Below are 15377 nucleotides of genomic sequence, written 5' to 3'. Positions count from 1 at the left end.
AGGGAGAGGGAGAGGGAGAGGGAGAAGGAGACGGAGAAGGAGAAGGAGAAGGAGAAGGAGAAGGAGAAGGAGAAGGAGAAGGAGAAGGAGAAGAAGAAGAATTATTTCCAGACTTTAGTATAGGAAATGGAACTAGGAAGGAATCAATAGTATTCCTGAATCAAGAATAAGAATGGGGAGTTCAGAAATATTAAAGCGTACTAGAACAGAACAGAACAGAACAGAACAGCAAAGACAGAACAAGAGGGAGAGAGAAAATATGAACTCTGTGGATCTAAAAAGAGTCCCATTTGAGCATCAGCCAAACACTCACCAGCGCAATGAAGGCAGAGGAAAGAACCACTCAAAGGGATTAGAAGAAACAAACAACACCTGACCTCACAAGGGGCAGAGTACAGTATAGTTCCTATTTCCATCAGCCAGATAAAAAAATCTAACACTTTTCAGAGCAAATCCAGCAGTGTACACAAAAGACTTTTGCTCAGAAGTAAGAAAAGTAACTTCCTGAATGAGCACTGCTCTTGTTGTGCCTAAATACCTGATGGACAGCAAGACACATTATATACTATAGAAAGACAGAGGTAGCTGTCACACTAAAAGGAAAAATCACAATGTCTAACACTAAATAAAAAATTGTTAGACACTCAAGGAAGGAAGACAAATGTTACTCATAAAGAACACAAGTAATCCATCAAAAAAGCCAAGAAATTATAAGACAAGATTAGGGAAAAAACATTAAAGCAATTATTATAACTGTTTTATATGATCATTAAGCTAGAAGAAAAATTGAGCAGGCTAACTGCACATAGAACATTTTTAAAAATCCATATCAAACTTGTACAAATAAAAACTACAATATCTGAGATTAAAAACTTGTATGGGATAAGAGTATATTAGTTATTAGAGGAAGGTAAAGTTAGTGAAGTTGAAGATACACAATAGGAATTGTACAAAATTAAACACAAAAAGAAACAACCCCAAGTAGCCTAATTTATTTGTAATTGAAATCTTAAGAGAAGCAAGAGATAGGGACAGAAAAAATATTTGAAGAAATAATGGCTGAACATTTTCTAAACTGATGAAAACTATATATATCCAGAGATTGAAGAATCTCAATGAACTCTAGGAAGCATGCATAAAATTCAATCAAGACATATTAAAATTTTGCAAACTGTTTAAAACTGTAATGAAAAGAAAATCTTAAAAGCAATCAGAAAAAAAGACAAGTTGCGTGAGCAATCATTAAAATGACAACGGACTTCTCATCAGAAATAATGCAGATGAAGAAAATGAAGAAATATTTTATAAATAAAAATTTTCCAAACTGATATCTTACTTAAAAACCTACCGTATAATAAATAAAGCTATTACTTTTTCAGAAAAGAGTACTGCAAAATTTTATAATTATAATGCTATCTCATTATAAAGTAATTAATAGATTTAAGGAAGTTGTTTCAAAGAGCTAAAAGACTGATACTGATAAACTGTAGTATAGGGCCTACAACTTCATGTCTACTTTAGTATCTTTGGACCTCACAGGACCCCAAAGATTTAAGTTTCCCATCTCTCACTGAATACTGGGTGAAAAAGGCTTCCACTTCGCTAGTATCTCTGCCATCCAAATCATCTGCATTCCACTGGTCCTTAACCCAATGAGTTTCACTTCCTTGGCAGCCCACATAATTGTTCTAGCAAGCCAGTTGCATCTTTTCACAAAAACCAGAGCATCTCCTCATTCCCTTATTACTATAAAGCCTGCCTCCTGCCACCCCTACTTGTCTAGTCTGCTCCCCAGTGTGGCTAGCCTGAGACCTCTGTGGCCCACTGTGTCCTTCTCAGGACTGTGAGAACATTTGACTAAAAAACTGATGTCTAGGTCATCTGCGCAGTACAAGGTAAGTAGGAGATGACCAGAACACAGGTATAAATTGCAGTAATAATTAGACTAAACTTCAGTTTATTTACAAATTTGGTAGATTTTTTGTCAGTATATATAAAATCTTAATCTACAAGGAGAAGAAACTGCAAATAGTGAAGAATTTTTTATCAGTTTCCCTTATATCAACAAGTTTGATTCTAGATTGAATAGTAATGTTGAACAATATTCCTAAATATAAAAGTACCAAGTATCTATAGTCAGCATGTAACAGCATCATACATTCACTTGCTGCTTATGCCTTGACTTATCATTTGTGTTCACTTGTACAAATCACTATCATTGCATCATAAAAGCATGATGCCTATTATAAAATACTTGTAAAATTGCATTCAAGGACACACATATATGCTTGAACTCTTTAAAAACCAATGTAATAAAAAACTTCACTAACTAATAAAATAGTTAGACAAGCTTCAAATATACGAACCAAGATAATGAGAGATTTCTTCTAAGTCTACACAAATATGAACAAATTTGGCACCAGAAGTTAATGCATTGGTAATCTCTAATATAGATATATTTCAATAAACATAACTGTATTACAATTTTTCTTAAATAACAAAATAAAATAATTCCTTAATGTCAATATATCTTTTATCCTTTCTCTTATTGGTAAGGATTTGGATTATTTCTAGAGTTTTACTATTACAAACAAGAGGCTATAAACATTCTTGTATTTATCTCCTGGCATTCATTCGTAGGAGTTTCTTTTGTTTATAAACCCAAGAATGAAAGGTCTGTGAATGTCCAACTTTACAAGGTAATGTCAGTTGTTTTCAGCAGTAGCAGTAACAATTTACCATAACAAAATGGATAAATCTTAGAAATATAACTTTGAATATAAAAAATAAGCCCCCAAATATTAATACAGCTTTTTGCCTCTTTTATAAATTTAAAAATAACTACTACAGAAAAGCATTATTTTCAGGGAAAAATAGCTATGGCTAACTAGATCCAGATAGCTAGGTAACCAGGCAGACAATTATATTTCTCTTAAAGAGAAGAGGTGGATCAACACAAGATGTGGAATGGTAAACTCAAGCAGGGAAGACTGGAGACCAGGAAGAGAAAGACCACGTTTGTTAATGTTCTACTTTCCATGTTGAATATGGACCCATCGTTGTTTATTTTAATAGTTAATTAAAAAGTCACGCCTGGACTAATGATGACAATATGGCATGAACCAGTGGTCTAGGACCCAAAATAATAAGTAAAATTCAAATCAGAACATAAACATGCTTTCCCTGAGAGTCACATGAGCTGCTTGGTAAAGTACAAAAAGGCTTAGACTTTGAACTTTAACAAGAAATCAAATCCTGTCTATTTTTAGTGACAGAGATAGTAATATGAATAAAGGAGGCATTTTCCATTACTGGGGTAAGGATGGATTAGTAACCAGAACTGAGATAGCAGCTAGCTGATGACAAAGGGAGGGAGAGAAAGAAGAACAGAGGGTGACAGGAGGGAAAGTGGGATCATGATGTTGCATTTTATGCCATCACAAAAGTAAAACCTCCACGTGAATCAAAAGTTGTTCAAATAAAACCTATGAGGGGCTGGGGATTTAGCTCAGCGGCAAAAAGCGCCTGCCTGGCAAGGTCGTGAGTTCGGTTCCCGGTACCGGAGAAAAACCAAAAAAAAAAAAACCTATGAATGCACTGAAATATTATTTTCTCTTCTGTAGTGCTGGGAATGGAACCCAGGGCCTCGTGTATGATAAGCAAGCGATATGCCAAAATAAACACAGGAAAATGTATCTATAATCTTGCAAACAGGACATAAAACCTAGAAGGAATTTTTAAAAGAATGTCATAGAAATAGCCATAGAACCTACATAGAAAAGGAAAAAATTCTGTACATTAAAAATGCACAAATGAAATCAAAAGATAAAATATCTGGAAAAATATGTGCAACATAGATGCAAAAACCTAATTTTCCAACTTAAAAACACCATATATAAATCAATTTCTAAAAGATGCAGTACAATACAATACAAAACACCCAAATTCTGTGAGATACAAGTCATAAGAAAGCTAATACAAAGGTCCTATAAATAGGAAAATATGCCTAACTTCTTAAATTTAAATATAAATCAAAATAAAGAGATATCTTTTTAAAACTATCTTGAAAAAATTGAAAAGCCATAATGATCAGTATTGGCAATATTTTATGGAAAAATAAGCCTATAATTCTTGTTAGAACTTCTGTTACTGGTGGAAAAGTGTAAATTTATACAATATTTTTAGATAGTGATTAGCCTATGTCTATAAAGTTCTAAGCATCCATATATTTTAACAATAATTCTATTTTTAGACAATTTCTATGGACCTGTATATTCAAAAATATCTTCTAAGCTACAGAAACACCCTTAAAGCAATTTATAGTTATAAATACAGAAAACAGTCCAAATGTCCAAGGAGAATCTGTTCATATGCTCTGGTACATTCATACAACAGAATGATACACAGTCAACAAAAATAAGGAGATTGAGCTTGGTCTGTGTATATATACAGATAGATACATATATAGATAGCTACAGATGACAGTATAACCCCACTTGTATGTATTAAAATTATATGCATATAATAAAAATACATACATATATAATACATATATATACATATTATTTCTATTTCTAAACATACATACAGGTGTATATATAAAAACTTATTTCTGGAAATATATTCAAAGAATGAGTCATGATGGGGAAAATATTTTACTTGTCATTTTAAGAATATATTACTTGTGTAAATATATATGAAGGTTAGAAGTATAGATGAAGATTAAGTGAGATACTACTATGTAAGGTACTTGGGACAGAGTAGAAATAACCAATAAATATTAATGTTATTTTCCCTTAACACTGAAATCTAATAATTCCTCCCTAGACCTACCAAACCCTTTTTTAATTTAAGCTCATAACTTTAGTTACTTAGGGTTATAAAGAATAAGTCAAGACCTTAAAATGGAAAATTCTTTTGTTCCTTATGTTTTCAGATGAAAAAGACTGTAAGCCAGAATAACTCTTAAAGTGGAAAATTCTTAAAAGTAAAAACAATGAGATTATCCTCTTAACTTTAATTATCTTCACTAAAGAGAACTACGGTAATTTAGGGTGTATCTTTTACACTGATAAACATTTAAAATTTACCTTATAAGTACAAAATCCTGGCATTGCTAATGTGATTACTGTTTGCAACTGACTTCCTCTCACCCCAGATTGTCTTGTGTAGAAAGAAAAAGAGAGGTATTTTGATTATCAAAGATAAAACTTTTCACTCCAAAGGATTCACATTTTACTGATTTTCCTACATTAGCTCTGATCGCTCCTCAAAAGAGAAGTAGGATTTGAGGCATAAAGGTGCAACAGCTAATGTCATAAAATATTTAAAAATGTGAAAAGCAATAAACAAAAATCATCCAGTCTTAGGAAACACTGCAGTGTTGCATTTAATTCAAATGGTCAAGTGCCACCTGGGCTTTCAGCCGCACTCACCACTCTGACGCTAGAGCTGTGGGTGCCAGAATCCGGGCCAAATTCCAAGACCAAACCCCACCTCCAAGTGCTTTTATCATTTTACCTGTGTCTTCGTCCCTTACTGCCTGCTACTTAGTATTTATTCCTGCATGTTGCTAAACAGCTGCCATGTTGCTTCCCTAGAGGTCCACGTTCCTGTGTATCCTTACCTATTGCATAGGGCCGCTGGAAAGCTTAATTAATTAATGTTTCCTGAGTGCCTTGAGGTTTCCAGATAAAATGTGCTAGGTAAAAGTGTAGAGTCTTATTAAATCTCCAGTTTTATCCCAGAGATTGGAGCCTCTTACCTAGTCTTTGTTACTATCAGAAAGGGAACGTTCTGTCCCCAGTGCGTTGTTCAGGGTCTTTAGATCATGGTAAAGCTTTGATCAGCTATCATCTCATCGAAGCCTTCTGAGACCGCATTCTTCTCCTTTAACCACTCTGCCTGTGATTAGATAGGGTGAATTTTGCCGTGGTAAACCACAAAATAACTCTGTTAGATTCTAGAATGGACCTTATATTGTTTTGGTGGGCTTTGGTGTGTTTTATTTTGCTGCAGATGATATGAAACACAGGTAGTCAAATGAACAAAAGAAATAAAGAGGGCTTTCAAAGAAAAAGAACCCAAAAGGCCAAAAAAAAAAAAAAACAAAACAAAAAAAAATAAAAGCAATCACTAAAAATTAATGAAAACAAACCAAAATAACATTAAAATACTGTTTTCCATCTGTCCTACTGGCTACACCTCTCCATTCTGAATGTTGGCGGGGATGTGCAGACGAGAGAAACCTTACAACAAACTGTTGATAGGAATGCAATCTAGTAAAGTTGAACATGTGACTGACCACTCTATGTCCATAAATTGCATGTCTTGCTACAAAATACTTCCATTTATGCATAGGAACATTTTTTAAATATTGATATCAGTCTCATTTCTAATTGCAAGAAAAAAATGAGAGTCTAAATTTTCATCAACAGTAGAATAAAACATTTTATAGGTATAATCAAAAGGACAGTACTTAAGAGTAGTGGAAATAAATGAACTGGAACGACTGCACTGACATGGAAATATTTCACAAACATGACTTTGAGTCAAAAACCCTTACTGTGTAGTACATAAAGGTAACATCATTTGTATAAAGAAAAAATGCAGAACAATACTGTATTGTTTAGGTATTCTAACTTCTGAAATAAAACTTTAAGAAAATGCATAGGAATAATAAAACTTCAAATTAAAGAAACCCACACAGAGAGCTATGGGTGGTAAATAGACAGGAGTTAATTATGTTAGCCCCTTATTATCTCTTTATCTTTATGCCTTTTGTATATCTGAAATCTTTCTAAATAAAAAAATCTTTCATATCACCTGTAACAAATATACTGTCCAGCACAGAATGTTGAAATGAGAGAGCTTATGTACCTATGGGGTCAGGAGGTATACAGAAGCTGTCTGTATTTTCCACTCAGTTTTCCTGTGAACATAAACATGCTCTAAGGATAACATTTATTCATTAGTAAAAGAAAAAGCTGCTTGTTATTAACCTTCCTATTTTATATGACCAATATAGTTTGTGATAACTTCATACAGTATTTAAGAAACAACACTGGTGAACCAATACCTAAAAAGAACTTCTTTTTTGAAGCTCACTCATATAACTAATATCTAACATTTGTCCATATGTTAACAACTTTTTGAGTGAAAAATATAGAAAAATCTAACCAATTAACTCCTGCCAACATCGCACTACCTTCCAAAGTGCTCATATTGTGCAAACCCTGACATACTTCACCCGGCCTGCCCCAACTGGAAAGCTTCTTTTCCATGGGCCTGGAACATTGGCAGATTGATCTGTCAAAGATGGTAGAATTGGGATACTGGAAAGGATTAGCTCCAAAGCAGATAACGGCTTTGATGAATCTATAGAAAACTGTAAAAGGATTTTGGTATCCAAAATAAAAATATAAAAATGACATCCTATATGTATTGGTTGAATTAAGTTTTACTGGACACCATCTGCTTCTATTTTTAGCTGCTATATTCCATGAGATCTTTCTAAACTAAGCAGAGTACTCTACCAAGTCCTTAGTTCAAATCAGTAGAGTAATACATAGGTCAAAAAATAAAGTTGGACTTATTTTGTAGTATATAATTATATCACAGTAAGCACAATATTTGATAATACAGAAAAGGTACTTAATTTAGGGAACAATATGACAGTACATGAAACAAAAAGTAATGAATTTCATTCACTTTACATAATTAAATGTTATGTTAATGTGGCTCTGACTTGAGTCACATAGAAAGGATAATGTTCAGATTGTTTTTAACATTTCCCCATGGTAAACCACAAAATAACTCTGTTAGATTCTAGAATGGACTAACTGTTTTTACAGTTAGAAAAAAAGGTCTTTCTAGGCCCTAGTGTTTTGTAAGCAAGGTCAGAGATAAAAATAATTTGTACGGTATATAAATTTTCTGTTGCTACAACAGAATACCTGAGGCTGGGTAATTTATGAAGAAAAAAAGGCTACTTAGCTCATACCTCAGGAAAATATGCTCACCACACCTTCGGAGGGCCTCATGCTGCTTCAAATTTTAGTAAAAAGCAGAAGGGAAAGCTTATGTAAGAAGAAGAGATAAAACACAAGAAGTAATCTCTCTTTATAAGACCACCTCTCCAGCAGTAACTAATCCAGTCCCTGAGAGTGAGAACACATTCCATATGCTGTTGTTTGGGTCAAGAATGCCTCCCAAAAGCCTCATGCACTCATAGATGAGGTTTTGGTAAGTGACTGAATCAGGGAGCTATTATGAGGCAGCATCTGCCAGGAAGAGGTAGGGTACTGAGTACGTGACCTGGAAGGGTAAACCTCCCTTCCCGGCTTCTCCCTTCTCTTTCTGCTTCCCAGCTGCCAGGACATGAGCAGCTTTCCTCTGCCAGACGCTTCTACCAGGCTGCTTCTGCACTATGGCCAGCCAACCATGGACCTAAATGTGAGACAGAATAAAACTCTGCTCCTTTAAATAGTGAGTGTTGGATATTGTGTCACAGGGATAAGAAAGTAACTGAGACACACAACATGGCATTAACCTACATAGGAAGGCTTTGCCCTACAACCCAACACATCACACTAGGCCCTACCTCCCAGCACTGCCACAGCATGAGATATGGTGGACACAAACCATCCCCAAACCACAGCACCAGTCCATGTGGAAGACAGGGCATGCTCTGGGAAGTAGCAAGAGAGAGCAAAGCACAGGTAGAAAAAGCAGTGGTGTTAGCAGGGGGTTGAAAACACTATTTTTATAAATTAAGTTTTATTGGAACAAAGCCCACATTCCTTTGTCCACAGAGAGCCTGTGGCTGCCCTCAAAGTACAATGGTAGAGTAGTTCTGTGATACACCCTATGGCTCATAAGGCTTAAAATGATTTTTATTTGGCCCTTTAAGGGAAAAGTTTGGAAATCATTGCCAAAGAGGAAGCAACTATTTGGGGAAAAGAGAGGGAACGAATATAGGGCCCTGAAATTGCAGAAATTACGTTTCGTTTTACTGTCCCAGTGACACATAGGATGAGCTCATCCTCCAGGTTCCATAGGTCTCCCAGCAAAGGGAGATTTTAGAGCTTGAAAAATAGCTAGGGGATTTAGAGTTCATGTGGTAGATAGTGGAAATTCTAGGACAGGAAAATGGTTAGTCTGGAAGATTAAGAGTAAGAGCAGATAAAGGCAATCTGAAAGAAAGGCAATGGTAAAATATTACATAAATTCAAGCAGAGATCTCCATAAGTGTAGTGGTTGATTAATTATGTCAACTTGAGAAGTTTAGAAGCACAACTAAACTTGGCTCAGCAATTGGCTCAAAAATTCTACACCCTAGGGTGTAGAGGAGCCACCCTAGGGTGGATCATCACCTAGATAATATAAAAGGGAGATCAAGAAGGACAGAGGTACTTCCATTCCTTTAGGAGGAGTTCCAGTCTTCACCTTCAGCCTGGACTTTGTCTCCTGGCTTCTAGTGCAGACTCTTCAGCTTCCACCTTGGATCCTGCAGCCTTCTGTCACAGACTCATTGGCTCCTGGTACGGACTTGCATGGAACTCTGCAGTGAACTCCAGACCCTGGACTGATTCCGTCGGTCTTCAGTGTGCAGACACCCTCTGCACGCTTCCTCATACAACTCTCTGGCTGACTGTAGTAAGCCAATCTTGTAATTTCTTGTACATTTGTACGTCTTGTGTTATATTTGTTTCTCCAGTAAAGCCTTGACTAATACAATAAGGAATAGAGATAAAACAACAGTGACTCAAAGAGTCAAAGAGTGACTCAAATCCTGGTAACAAATTAGTGTAGTAAGGGTAATACGTGAATGCTTTCCTCTGGAGGGAGACAGTTCTTTCACGAGAGGAGCAGTAGAATTAGGTTCTATTTCCAGTTCTGCCATTGACTGTGTCTTTAGCAAAGACACCTTATTGATCTCCAATTACCCACTTACAATACTAACAAATTGGTAGATGGCAACATATTTTTGAATACCTACTTGATCCCAAGAGCTAAGCAAAGGCATTTCACACAGTATCCCTCATTCTTACAAAATCCTCCAAGACTATTTTTGCCAAGCACATTTCATAGATAAGGTGATCCAGGCTCAGAAAGGTTTAGTAAGATGCATAATGTATAACTAGTAACAAAATAAGCTTCAAATTTAACATAGTTTTCTCTAAATATATGAGGGAGTCATCTGGTACAAATGCACATCAACATATAAAAAGGATATCAGCACTTGATTCATATAAACAAGATGTCAGTGCTTGCTTCTGGGAAGGCCTAAATTATCTTTCTCTAAAGCATTTCAGTATTTAGGATGTCTCCTCCATCCCTCTAAAACAGAGTTTGGTGTTCACCAAATATCCAACTCTTTTCCACTGAGTTCTAGCCAGTGAAATAAGGGTAAGAATGATGTAGGCCACTTCCATACTTTATAAAATAATAACCCATATGTGTAGTGCTTTATAGTTACCAATCAATGGGATTTTATATATAAATTGTTTCCCACAACAAAGAGGAATCAGAACAATCATCATTAGAAACATAACCATAGACAAAGAATCTCAGCCACAAAAGATTAGGTGATATGGTTACTCTGGAGGTAAGAGGATGCCTCTTCATAACGTATCTTTCGATTCTGGGCCCTAATACTTGACCTGCACAAGGACATAGGAGCCACTGGTACCTCTTTGCTGAATGAAATAACTAACATTTGTGTACAAATTGAGTTCAAACTGGACAGTGATAGGCAGTTCTTGGAAGTAGCAGAAGTAGCTGAGAAAAAATTTAAAATGTTACCAGTTACATTGCTTTTTTCATAGTGAAATCATATTTTATGTTTTCCTCCTTTTAGTAGTATGTCAGTTTATAACCAAGGTCAACTTCAATAGTTTTACACGGCAGGGCATAATTTCTCTCTCTCTTCTGATCCCACCCCATGCTTTTTTCTACTCAGTGACAACTTCTTACAAATACAGAAAGAGTCCTATCCATGGCAGTTCTGAGACACTTTCTAGGGCAACCTTATCCTGGGCAGGTTTCTCTTCTGGGTCTATTTGAGCATTTAGGGAGAAGGGAATTAAACTGGATTCAAGTTTGCATCTCAGTTTTATAGTCTTTTCTTTTCTTATAATCTTCCTTTTTTTTTTTTTTTTTTTCTTTTTGGAGACAAGGTCTCACTATGTGGCCCAGGCCGGCTTCAAATTGTGCTATCCCCCTCCTCAGCCTCCCAAGTGCTGGGATTACAGGCATGCACTGCCTCACCTGGCATCATCTTTATAGTTTTAAGCTTCTCTATCCTCTTGTTTATTCTTTGAACAAGCTCTTTCTTCTTCCTGCATCCACTGGAATTTAGTAAAAAAAAAAAAAAAAAAAAATGGCTTCAACTAGATCAACCTTGGTGTGATAACAAAAATGAAAATAAATGGTGAAGGAAAAAAAAAAAAGGTTTCCTCTTTGAGATATATAATTTAGTGTCTGGCAGGAATAATTCAAGAAAATTGTGTCCATTTCCTGATCACATAACTAAACAAACAATGAGGGGGAAGTCCTGCTGAGAGACATTTTCACATTAAAATGTGCTAAAAATGGGCGAGATCTCCTCACAGCCCTGTTGGAAGCCTCCGTTCAATTTTTAGTCATTTCCTCTCTGTCCCCAGACTGGTAGGGGCTGGCAAGGCAGAGAGAAAATGCACGCTTCCCTTCCTGGTTGACCCATCCGGTAATACGAGGAAAGAAACCTGGTCCCTCCCAGGCACTTCAGATGGCTGTGAAAAGTTAAGCCGAGAAAGAAGGGTAAAGCAAAAAATTAGGAGCCTTCGTGGGATGCTTCTTAGGTAGAGAGACAAAATTAATTTGCTCTAAGTGCTTCTGCATCAGAGGAATTATATGGATTGTTCTCAAGGTACCTGGCAAAAGGGTATCTAAAACATTAGGGTTAATACAGCATATTTTACAGGGCTCCTTTTTAATAGATTAATATTTTATAAACATGGACCAGGTACACTGTAAATTCTACATCAGTCGTTAGGATGAACTCAAGGTGCTTGGGAAAAGGAAGCTGGCAGGGTCCCCGCAGGCTGTGCCCTGCCTTTGGGGCACGTCCCTATCCTTTCTCTACTCAGAGCCCTTTGAGAGGAAGAACCTGAGAGGTTCTGGGAGGCTGGTGAGCAGTTCTGCTTAGTTAGGCATGTTTCTTAGAAACAGAAAATTAAAAGGAGCGTCACTGTCATATTTTTGCTGGAAAACCAGGCCCACTCAGAAGGATCATACTATCAAAAACAGGCTGATAGGGTAAAAGCTATGTGGTAGTTTTATGACCAGTTTATAGCACCACCTTGGTAAAGGATCTGCCTACCTCAACCTAGAGCTGGTTGCGAGAGAATAGCGTCCTCAGAAGAGAGCCAAAATAGATCTTGTCAAAGCCTATTTTTAGCCTTGCTTGACTTAGGAAGTTCATGATCCAGCCATGCCTGTTAGCGACTCTCAGCTCAGGTCTGCTCTTCCCCAAGACAGCTCGGGTCCTTTCCTCACTTCTTTCCATCACTGCACAAAGGTCTTCTTCTCCCCAGGGCCGGCCCGGACTATGAAATTTAAATTATCAGTTCTTCCCTTGTGCTTAATCCTTACCTATAGACACACATTTCACTTTTTGGCTTATTTTTTATTTTCTACCTTCCACCACTAGAATATAAGCTCCATGCAGAAATTTTTGTCTGCTTTGTTTCCTACAGATGTTCTCTAGCACCTACAATAGAACAGTAAATATTTGTGGAATAAATAAATTTTGTCACATAGTCTTCACAAAAATTAATGCTTCTCTTAGATGTGAATTCTTCCATCAGTACTATGTCAATGAGGGTGATTAAGAATCTTAGTCAAAGCACTCAGTCACCCACATTGGCTCCTCTCCCAAAGTGCACCATGGTACCACTGCCACTTTATGGAGAGAGGAACAACATCAGCAAAACATCACCCAGGCTTTGCTTCCCCCACCCCAGAAGAAAAGATCATCTAGCATCTACAGAGACACAAAAACACCTTGGAGTTTGGGAAAGTGAGGCTCAGAAAAGTAAGGAACTTGTTTTGGGTCACATAATCAAAATTTAAACCCAATTTGTCTAGATCTAAATTCATGTGCTGATAAATTCAATGAATATTTTGTGATAAAAATAATTATTAATAGTACTATTGTCATCATTGTTATGCACTTTATTTGGAAAAAAATTATTTCCCATCCATGAACTCCTTGTAGCCTTATACAGTCCCATGAAGCAGAATGCAAAAGTATAAGGAGTGATCAAAACATTTGAAGAATGTTTTTTTTTAAAAGTTACTACAGTAAAAGACACATTGCCGTTAATCTCCCTCAAAATATTCCTCCTCACTTCAAACACACTTATCACATCGTCCTTGCCAGTTTATGAAGCAATTCTGGAAATTCTCTTTCATAAGTATATTTATGAGGTATGATCAAAAATGAAGTGAATGCCGCTGCTATGTGCCATCCAATAGGCAGGCAGGCTCATGAAAATATTACAGTAAGCCCTCATCCAACTTATTCACCAGATCTGGTACCCTGTGACTTCTGACTCTTCCCCAAAGTCAAAATGACCACAAAAAGAAAACATTTTTAATTGATTCAGGACATTGAGTCAGCCAGGACAGCATAACTAAAGATACTCAGGAAGGAGGACCTCCAGAACTGCTTCAGAAAGTGATGAGAATAACAGAAGAATTGTATTCAGAGTGAAGGGAAGAGTCAGGTGTGGTGGCATATGCCTGTAATCCCAGCACGCAGGAGGCTGAGGCTGAGGCAGGAAGATTGCAGCAATTTTGAGGCCAGCCTGGTCTATATAGTTAGTTCAGGGGCAGCCTGAACTATATGGCAAGAGCCTGTCTCAAAAAAACAAAAAACAAAAAAGAAAGTGAAGTGAAGTAATGTGAGAGGGGTTAATGTAACATTTTTTAAAAAAATTTAACATTCACCTTCTTTTTTATCATACTGCATATCATGTCCCCACCATTACAAATGAAAAACTTGAGAGTCTGGGAGATTAAGTGACTTGTTCAAGGCCATATACCTAGGACTGAAAACTGAAAGGCCTGCAAATGCTCACTTTAACCATCAACAGCTTTGGCCAAAGTCATCCATTTGTAAATCAAAATGAATAACTTCACTATCCATCCCATACAAAGTCACATCAAGATAATGGAATCCCATCAAGATAGTTAATCCCATTAACTTCTTCTATTATAATATAAATAGTTAACAGTTCCATCCGAGCTGCTGATTCAGTTTCAGAAAATCATGAAGCTACAAGAGAGCTCCACACTGGCCTAAACAGGAGGGTGCCAGAGAAGGAGGCAGTCATATGCAGCAGCTCCAGGGGGTGGCAGCAGTGAGAAAAGGATCAAGCTCTATTCAACTTTGACATTAGCACTGTTCTAGAGCAATTTCTGGGAGCAGTTACGGAATATTGTATGCCAATCCAGCTGTTATGGTGAGATGTGTGAGTAAAACCCTCAGGAGCTCCTGAACTCCCCAGGGGAGGCAGACAGTAAGAGACACTGAGGCGCTGTTCTCCCACTGTCCTTAGAAAGCTTCTTGTGGGAGAGCAAAGTATCCTAATCTCAAACTGTGAATTAGGGATAAGACACTCAGCATGGAACAAGACCGTACTGTACTTTCACTGCCTGCTGACCTGTATTCTTTCTTCACCACATCCCCACCACACTAACGTGTGAGTTCTTCCAAAACAGGGATTGGTCCGTGCTTCTCTCTGTATCTCAGGTACCTAGCATAGTACCAAAAACACACTAAGCCTCTGGGAAATACTTGCCAAAGTATAGTAAACAAATCTTTATTGTGGCAGCTGTGTGGATAACCAAAGTCCCTGCTACTGGCTAACTTTGTACTTTCCTGTAAACAGATTACTCTGTTCTACAATGCCAGTGGCTAGCACTGGGGTGTTATAAACTTTCAAAATATCTTGCAATTAACATTTGGATGGATATGACATAATAGCATGGTGGTAGTGATTTTACCTCTGTTATCTTCCTGCCCGAAAGCAACAACCCCAGTCTAATCATGAAAGAAATCAGGCACATTGAAGGACATTCTAAATTATAAATATTTTACATTATATACTAATGTAAAATATTAATAAAACTAGATACTAGCTATGGGGCGAATGGGAACTCTCTGTATTATAGCCACAACTAAAACTATTCCAAACTAAGCATGGTGGTACAGGCACCACGGGAGGCAAAGCAGGAGGGGCAAGATCAAGCCCAGCCTGGTGACTTAGCAAGACCCTGCCTCAAAATAGAGCGTATAAAAGAGGGGTAAAGAGGTAGCTTGGTGTGAA

At 36.9% G+C, this 15377-nt stretch overlaps 1 long non-coding RNA gene across 1 annotated transcript in view; it reads right to left on the bottom strand.

Moving 5' to 3' along the window:
- LOC102005816 overlaps positions 1–15377 on the bottom strand; it is an 89253-nt gene that overhangs the window by 2099 nt on the left and 71777 nt on the right. The window lies entirely within an intron of this gene.

The sequence above is a fragment of the Chinchilla lanigera genome, unplaced genomic scaffold, assembly GCF_000276665.1.
Source record: "Chinchilla lanigera isolate Chin_1 unplaced genomic scaffold, ChiLan1.0 scaffold00022, whole genome shotgun sequence".
NCBI classification, from domain to species: domain Eukaryota; kingdom Metazoa; phylum Chordata; class Mammalia; order Rodentia; family Chinchillidae; genus Chinchilla; species Chinchilla lanigera.
Note: the sequence above shows the minus strand (reverse complement) of the source record. Positions and strands in the feature narration are given on the sequence as shown.